This window comes from Clarias gariepinus, chromosome 19, assembly GCF_024256425.1.
Source record: "Clarias gariepinus isolate MV-2021 ecotype Netherlands chromosome 19, CGAR_prim_01v2, whole genome shotgun sequence".
In the NCBI taxonomy this organism is placed as follows: Eukaryota; Metazoa; Chordata; class Actinopteri; order Siluriformes; family Clariidae; genus Clarias; species Clarias gariepinus.
This window is the reverse complement of record NC_071118.1, coordinates 12,173,367-12,180,749: the sequence shown is the minus strand read 5'-3', so window position 1 is coordinate 12,180,749 and position 7,383 is coordinate 12,173,367. Positions and strand designations below refer to the sequence as shown.

General features: G+C 36.6%; 1 pseudogene; it reads left to right on the top strand.

The window, feature by feature from the left end:
- Window positions 1-4,916: 4,916 nt before the first annotated feature.
- On the top strand, window positions 4,917-5,820 carry LOC128507725 (olfactory receptor 52D1-like; annotated as a pseudogene).
- The last annotated feature ends 1,563 nt before the right edge of the window (window positions 5,821-7,383 follow it).

Here is a 7,383-nt window from a genome sequence, read left to right as displayed (position 1 = left end):
AAAGACACACACTCTGCTCTCCGAAGAAACTCTTCTCAAATCTTTTCAGAGGTAAGGTGCTGGGTCATTTGTTTGTTTGTTTTACTTTACAGCAGTGATTCTGTAAGTTTGCCCTCACACGAGTGTCGTTAGTGATGTTTATTGCTTTTTTTTTTAGATAAAACAGTGTAGCGGGAGAGAGATGTTGATTTATGACCGCTGTTTACAGAAGTGTAGTCCATTGCGGGAGATGCATTGTGGGTAATGCAGTAATGCAATCCGGTGTGTGTGAATGCGAAGGCGAGATCTGGAGCACCTGAATCAGCTCATCAATGTGTCAGTGGATCTTAAATTTTCTGACTGGCAGACCACAGGCAGTAAGGATGGGCGGACATGTCTCAGCCTCCCTCACTCCCAGCACCCCCCAGGGTTGTGAGAGCACATGCACACTCCAGCACTCCACAGTCCAGCACATGCACACTGGCAGACCACAGGCAGTAAGGATGGGCGGACATGTCTCAGCCTCCCTCACTCTCAGCACCCCCCAGGGTTGTGTTCTGAGCCCCCTGCTGAACTCTTTGTACACCTATGACTGCGTGGCCACTACCAACTCCAACAAGTTTGCTGACGACACTGTTGTGGTGGGCCTGATCACGAACAACGATGAGTCGGCCTACCTAGAGGAGATTGGAAATCTGGAGAACTGGTGCCAGAGGAACAATCTCCTCCTGAACGTCAGCAGGACAAAGGAGCTGATAGTGAACTTTAGTACAAAGCAGGAGAGGAACTACCAGACCCCCGTCATCAACAGGAGCCCAGTGGAGAGAGGGCAGCTTTCGATACTGTATACTAAAGGATACAGTAAAATAAGTTGTTGTAACTGTAATCTACCGAAGCTACAGAACACAGCCAAAGACTTGTCGTGACTACAGTGGATTTAAGCAAGAAACTGTAACAACCGTTGTACTTTAATGTTGAAAATAAAACAAGAGACAAAGAAATCAACGGACGTCTGGAGTCGTGAGTAACACTGTGTAACAAGAAAGATAAGCGTCAGAACTTGTGAATAACATGCAGGTACACTAGGATATAGAGCATGAGTTTTGTTCTTCATTAGTTTTTTTTTTGTTGTTGGATTTAAGTGCAGGATCCACCCGAAAGTTTGTACTATAACCTGACAATGCAAAAAATAAAAGAACGGGCATCGACCAGTTTGTCCATCTCATCATTGCAAGAGCATGAATTAACGGGCTGTTACGCTGTCACGAGCAACATTAAAATGAAGCGGAAAAGCTTTAATAATTTGGTAGAGAACAACAGTCTTTCCGTTAATGTGTGAGTAAATGGGTTTAAACGAGAGAAGAAAGTTTTAATGTGTAAGATGAGGAGGGGGAGACAGGAGGGGTTGAAAGCAACCCACACGCACACACATACACAGCGCCTCCATGCACAAAGGGAAATGCTTATCTGCTGGGATTTATTTTTTACTTTTTTGAAAGGTAAATTGCAGGTTAATTTGTTTTATTTTTACTTAGTATTTTGTATTAATTATTTTTATGGTTTTTTTTGTGCTGTAGAATGAATAATTTAAGTTTCCATTATTTCTTATGGGAAAATAAAATTTGGTTTGCAAGTGTTTTGGAATACGAGCCCACTTCCGGAACGAATTATGCTTGTAATCCAAGGTTTATGTTCGTAATCCTCCCAACGTACAGACAAAACCAGCTCCATTTCAAAAAAGTAGAATATCATCAAAAAGTACACTGAAGGTACTTGTTTATTTATGCATTTCAATTGAGAATGGAGTATTATTGCAGTGGTATTTTATCATTTCCAGCTCATTACTTTTATCTTTGCATGTGTGGCATTTGATTTGCTAGTTTTAAGTGTAACTCAAGTCTAATCACAGTGAGACAAGCTTTTTTCTCAAGGATTTTGGACTCATTTTACAAGCTGCACATGCCTCTATTCACAGGGTTTAATGAGCAGAGTAGAGTGCACAATGCTCATTTGTCTTCACGACAAATTGTGGAAAATTAAATCGTATGCAAGTTTGATGAGATGGTAGTTAGGATATAAAGAACACAGCATACTTTAGGCTCCATTTACCAGAAAGTACCTTCCCCTTTGAATATGTTCCAATTTGGATTTGTTTGTACTTGTCATTCTTATTTGGCTCATTTACTGCAACTTTCATTCTCTCTGATGGCTGACATTTTGTTTATTTTGACAAGTGTTTACTGTATTTCTTTTCATTTTGATGAATATGGCTTACTGTACAACTAATCAAATCCCAACATTCAGTATCTCAGAAAATTAGAACATTATTTAAGACTAATAAAAAAATGTTTTTTAAAACAGCAATGTTGCACTACTGAAAAGTATGAACATGTACAGCATATTATTGCAGCAATGCGGCATGTCATGGAGGCGATCAGTCTGTGGAACTGCTGAGGGTATTATGGAAGTCCCGGTTGCTCTAATAGCGGCGTTTAGCTCTTCTGCATTGTTGGGTATGGTATCTCACAATTTTCTGTTTACAATACTCCATAGATTCTCAATAGGGTTTAGGTTGGGAGAGTTTGATAAGGCAATCAAGCACATGGTCCTGAAACCAGGTATTAGTACTTTGTACTTACAGTAGTGTGGGCCGGTGCCAAGTCCTGGTGGAAAATTAAATCTCAAGAAAACTGGTCAGCAAAACTTCCTGGCAGGCCGCGCTAACCTTGGACCTAATAAAAAAAACAGTGGACCAACACCGGCAAATGTGACAGTTGTGGCCCATGTCCTGGATACAACTGTGTGTGGTGGCTCTTGAAGCCCTGACTCCAGCTACAGTCTACCCCTTGTAAATCTCCCCCAAATTCCTAAATGGGCTTTGTTTCACAATCCTCTTAGGGCTGTGGTTATTGCTGTTGCTTGTGCACATTTTCTACCACATTTTTCCTTTACATTCAACTTTACATTCAAACCCTCAGGGAACCTTTGCAGGTGTTTTGAGTTAATTAGCTGATTAGAGTGTGACACCATGAGTTTCCAATATTGAACAAATTTTTAGAGATGATGAATTTTGGGTTTTAATTAGCTAAAAGCCATAATCATCAAAGTCATAACTTTTTGATGATATTTTACTTTTTTGTAAGATGAAGCTGGTTTTGTCTGTACGTTGGTAGGATTTCTCAGTAATATTTTAACAGTTTATACGTTGGGGGATCTAAAACCAGGGTTTAACGTTTTATACACTGGAGGGCCCGAAAACAAAAAATTTTGTCTGTCTCGTATGTCTTAATATTTTCTGTATATCTGTCCAGCCAATTTTGTCACAGCATGGCAAAACTATGACAGAATTTACTGAAACTTTGCCACACCTTCTGTATTTGCCCATTCTGTATTTGCCCAAAGTTATTTGCCCAAAGTTAAATCTGTGCCATAAATTAAATTAAAATGTTAAGTAGAAGGGACATTATGCGAGGTTTTGTGCCAGATAACTTTATAAAAGCCATCGCTTTTTGGGACAAATAAAGCGCTTTTGCCCTCAAACTGGTCATGGGTATACGCGTCTCTCAACAGTGCCAATCAACACGGTAGTTAACTCAAGTAAATTTAGACAAGTAAATATAAAATAGAAACAACTATAATGCCCCTACAAAGTGTGCTTATTCTCATTAAAGACAATTGAACGCGCAACACAGCATGGCTTACTCTAGAAAAGGTATGTAACTTTTGAAAACAGAATCAAAGATCTATGGACAAATTATTGTATGTTTATTCTTCCTGTAGGAAGTTCAAACCCGTTTGTTTCATATGTTCCAAAACCGTGAGGCTAATTAAAAAAGTAATGTGGAACACCACTATAAGAAAAAACACGGGTCATTAGAGCAAACATATCCACAGCAGTCCGAGGTGAGGGCGTGTAAAATATCTGAACTGAGAGTGTTAGTTGCTCAAATCAAAATGTTAAGTAAAAGTGCTGAATGTAATAATCCACTTTAAACAGGGAATGTATTTGGTTTATGACAAAAGAAGTTTTTGTAAACAAGTTGTACGATACTCAACCTTGAAAATTCTTTTTTTTTTTGTATAGCTTTATTTTTCAAAATCAATATGTAAAACTTAACATGTACTGTATATTGAACAATGCAGCCACCTTTTCTCACCTTTTCAAGTTTTAGTGCTATTATTTATTTCTTTTTTGATTGTTTTCTTCTCTTTTATGTAAAGCACTTTAAGGTACTATTGTGTATGAAATGTGCTTTACAAATAAACTTGCTTTGCCTTTGTGGGTTCATGCATTATTAACTAATCTTCCCATCATGGGGGTGGGGCTAGACGGTTGTATATAATAAGTAATGATAAGCAGGAATAGAACATTTAACTGATATGATTAAAGCCTAATGAATTAGTTCAGTTTATTACATTTAAATACATTATATTAAAATAGTTTTAAATACAAATGCATTTATTTTAATTCCACTTACATAAGAATTACAAGAACAAGATTTGTGATTTGAAACCAGTGCTTCTCCTCTTATCTTTATATATTAAATTAAACAACATATTTAAGTAATCTTACCACATATTCTGTTTAATTTTATGTTTGTATGCTTGATTAATGTTCAACATTAATTACAAACTTAATTCTAAATAATATAACTTAAATGTAAAATAAGAGTAGCTATTGTTACAGTCGCTGTTGTGGTTTGATCATACCTTGTTTTTTTTTTTTTAATACAGTACTGTATGTGTGGCCTTGTAATGAAAATGCATTGTTATTTAGGGGCAAGGTAAAGTATTAAATACCCCTTTGTAAAAAAAAAAACAAAAAAACAATTGCCTAGATTTTGAACGCTAGCTACTCTATGTCTATTACAAGTAATATTTATTCTTTTAATTCAAGCTTTTCTCTTCTTCTTAGGTATTTGACAGCAGTGGCTTCAATGACATCAGTAGAAATTAACACTTCTTATCCTGTCATATTTACCTTGTCTGGGATTAAGGATCTATGGCCAAAATACATTTTTATTTTTTTCTTAATTTATCTTTTAATCATTCTTTTAAATCTTACATTGATTATAACAATTATAAAAGAAAAGACACTACATGAGACCATGTATCTTTTTTTGTGTAATCTGTGTTTAAATAGACTTTATGGTACAGCAGGGTTTTATCCCAAATTAATTTATGATCTGTTTTCACCTGTACAGGTAATCCCATTCGTTGGATGTAATGCACAAGCATATGTAATATATACATCTTTCATGTGTGAATATACAACATTGGCTGTAATGGCTTATGACAGATATATTGCAATATGTCGGCCTTTAGAGTATCACAATATGATGATAACTCAGAAAGTGGCAAAAGCTATTGTTTATTCTTGGGTACTTCCTCTTTTTATTTCAGTGCCTTACTCTGTCATTCTCAATCAACTGCCAATGTGTGGGTCAGAGATAAACAGAGTTTACTGTTATACCTGGGCGATGGTCAGATTGACATGTGTCCCTTCTACAACTCTTAATGTATATGGGTATTTTTTAATCTTCATATTTGTCTTACATGCAGTTTTTGTAATTGTTTTATATCAGCAACTTATTGTTGCTTGCAGGCAATCAAATGAAAGCAGAAAAAGATTTATGCAGACATGTGTGCCACATTTGGTATCACTGGTCAACTTTACAATAACTTTGCTTTACTATAATATTGTTCAGTCGCTATGGGTCAGAAGACTTTCCAGTAGGTGTGCGTTATTTTTTACAACTTGAAATTCTTATTGTTTCACCTCTCCTCAATCCACTTATGTATGGCCTTAAACTTTCATCTGAAATTAGAATAAAAAAATAGGGGGAAATTTAACTCTGTCATGTATGAATTATCTCACTCACTTACTCATCTTCTATATCGCATTATCCTGTATTTAGGGTTGTGGGGACCTAGAGCCTATCCCAGGAGGCTTAGGGCATGAGGCGGGGTACACCCTGGACAGGGTGCCAATCCATCGCAGGGCACACACATACACACACTCAATTACACACTACAGGCAATTTGGGAACGGCAATTAGCCCAACCTGCATATATTTGGACTGTGGGAGGAAACCCACCAAGCAGAGAACATGTAAACTTCATGCACACAGAGACGGGAATTGAGCCTGGCCGGGAAACGAACCCAGACCCTGAAGGTGCAAGGCAACAGTGCTAACCACAACACCACTGTGCCACCCTATAAATTTTCTATGTAATCATTTTATGCAGATATATTTTAAATAACATTGTTTTTTTGTGGTTGGTTTGTTTGCAACTAAATGCACGAAATGGAAGTAATTTGCAATATGCAATAAATCAGTGGCTGAAAAATTAGAATATTGTACCTGAACTCTGAATACAATCCTTTAAGTGTATAGGAAACCGATAGTCATAAATATAATTAAAGTAAATAACACTTAATATTTGGTTGCATATCCCTTACATTTAACAGCATCAAGTTGGTACCCAAATTCTATTGCATTCTTTATTTGTGATGCTTTTCCTGGCTACCACATGTTTTTTGTTGTTTTCAGCTGTTTTTTGGCTTCTTCCTGCAGTCTCCTCTTCATGTAATCGTATTGTATTATTGCAAATTTGTAATGTATTATTGCAAATTCCACTTCTGCAATTTCTCACTGGTAAAAAGTGGTTTGTATTTTTGGTTATGCCCTCTATTTTTCTCAAAGTCTTCTTTGTCAATGCCTCTTTTTTTAGGGTGGTGGTGGCTCAGTTGTGTTAAGGCTTTGAGTTGCTGATCGAAAGGTCGGTGGTTCGAGTGCCAGCTGTACTAGGATGCCATTGTTGGGGCCTTGAGTAAGGCCCTGAACCCTGTCTGCTCCAGGGATGCTAAAAGTGCTGACTCCAGCCTACTAACAAAGCTGGAAAATGGGACGAGTACAGAAATTCACTGTGCAGTAATGTACTGTATATGTGACAATTAAAGGCTGAACTTTACTAACTGAACTGAAATGAGGTTCAATGGGAAATACTGACCTTGTTTATCATATATAATCAGACCTTATTCTAACCAGTGGCAAGAAAAGCTTTTTGCAATTTCATGGTTTTCTGCATTAATCTGTCATTACATGTGATCGGATCTTCAAGTCAAGCTTATTGACATATAATGGGCCTAATAAAATAACACAAAAAAGTATAATTTTTGATGTCTTTATTTAACACACTTATTCAACATTCAAAATTGTAATGGTAAAAGTAAGTGAACCCTTAGAATTAATAAATAGCTGACCTCCCACCTTTGCAACAATAATTAAGTTTAAATTTTATTTATATAACACTTTTGACAATGGTCATTGTCTCAAAGCAGCTTCACAAAATTAAAAAAAGATTATGGAAATGTGTAGAAGCAGAAAAATGTGTATAGAT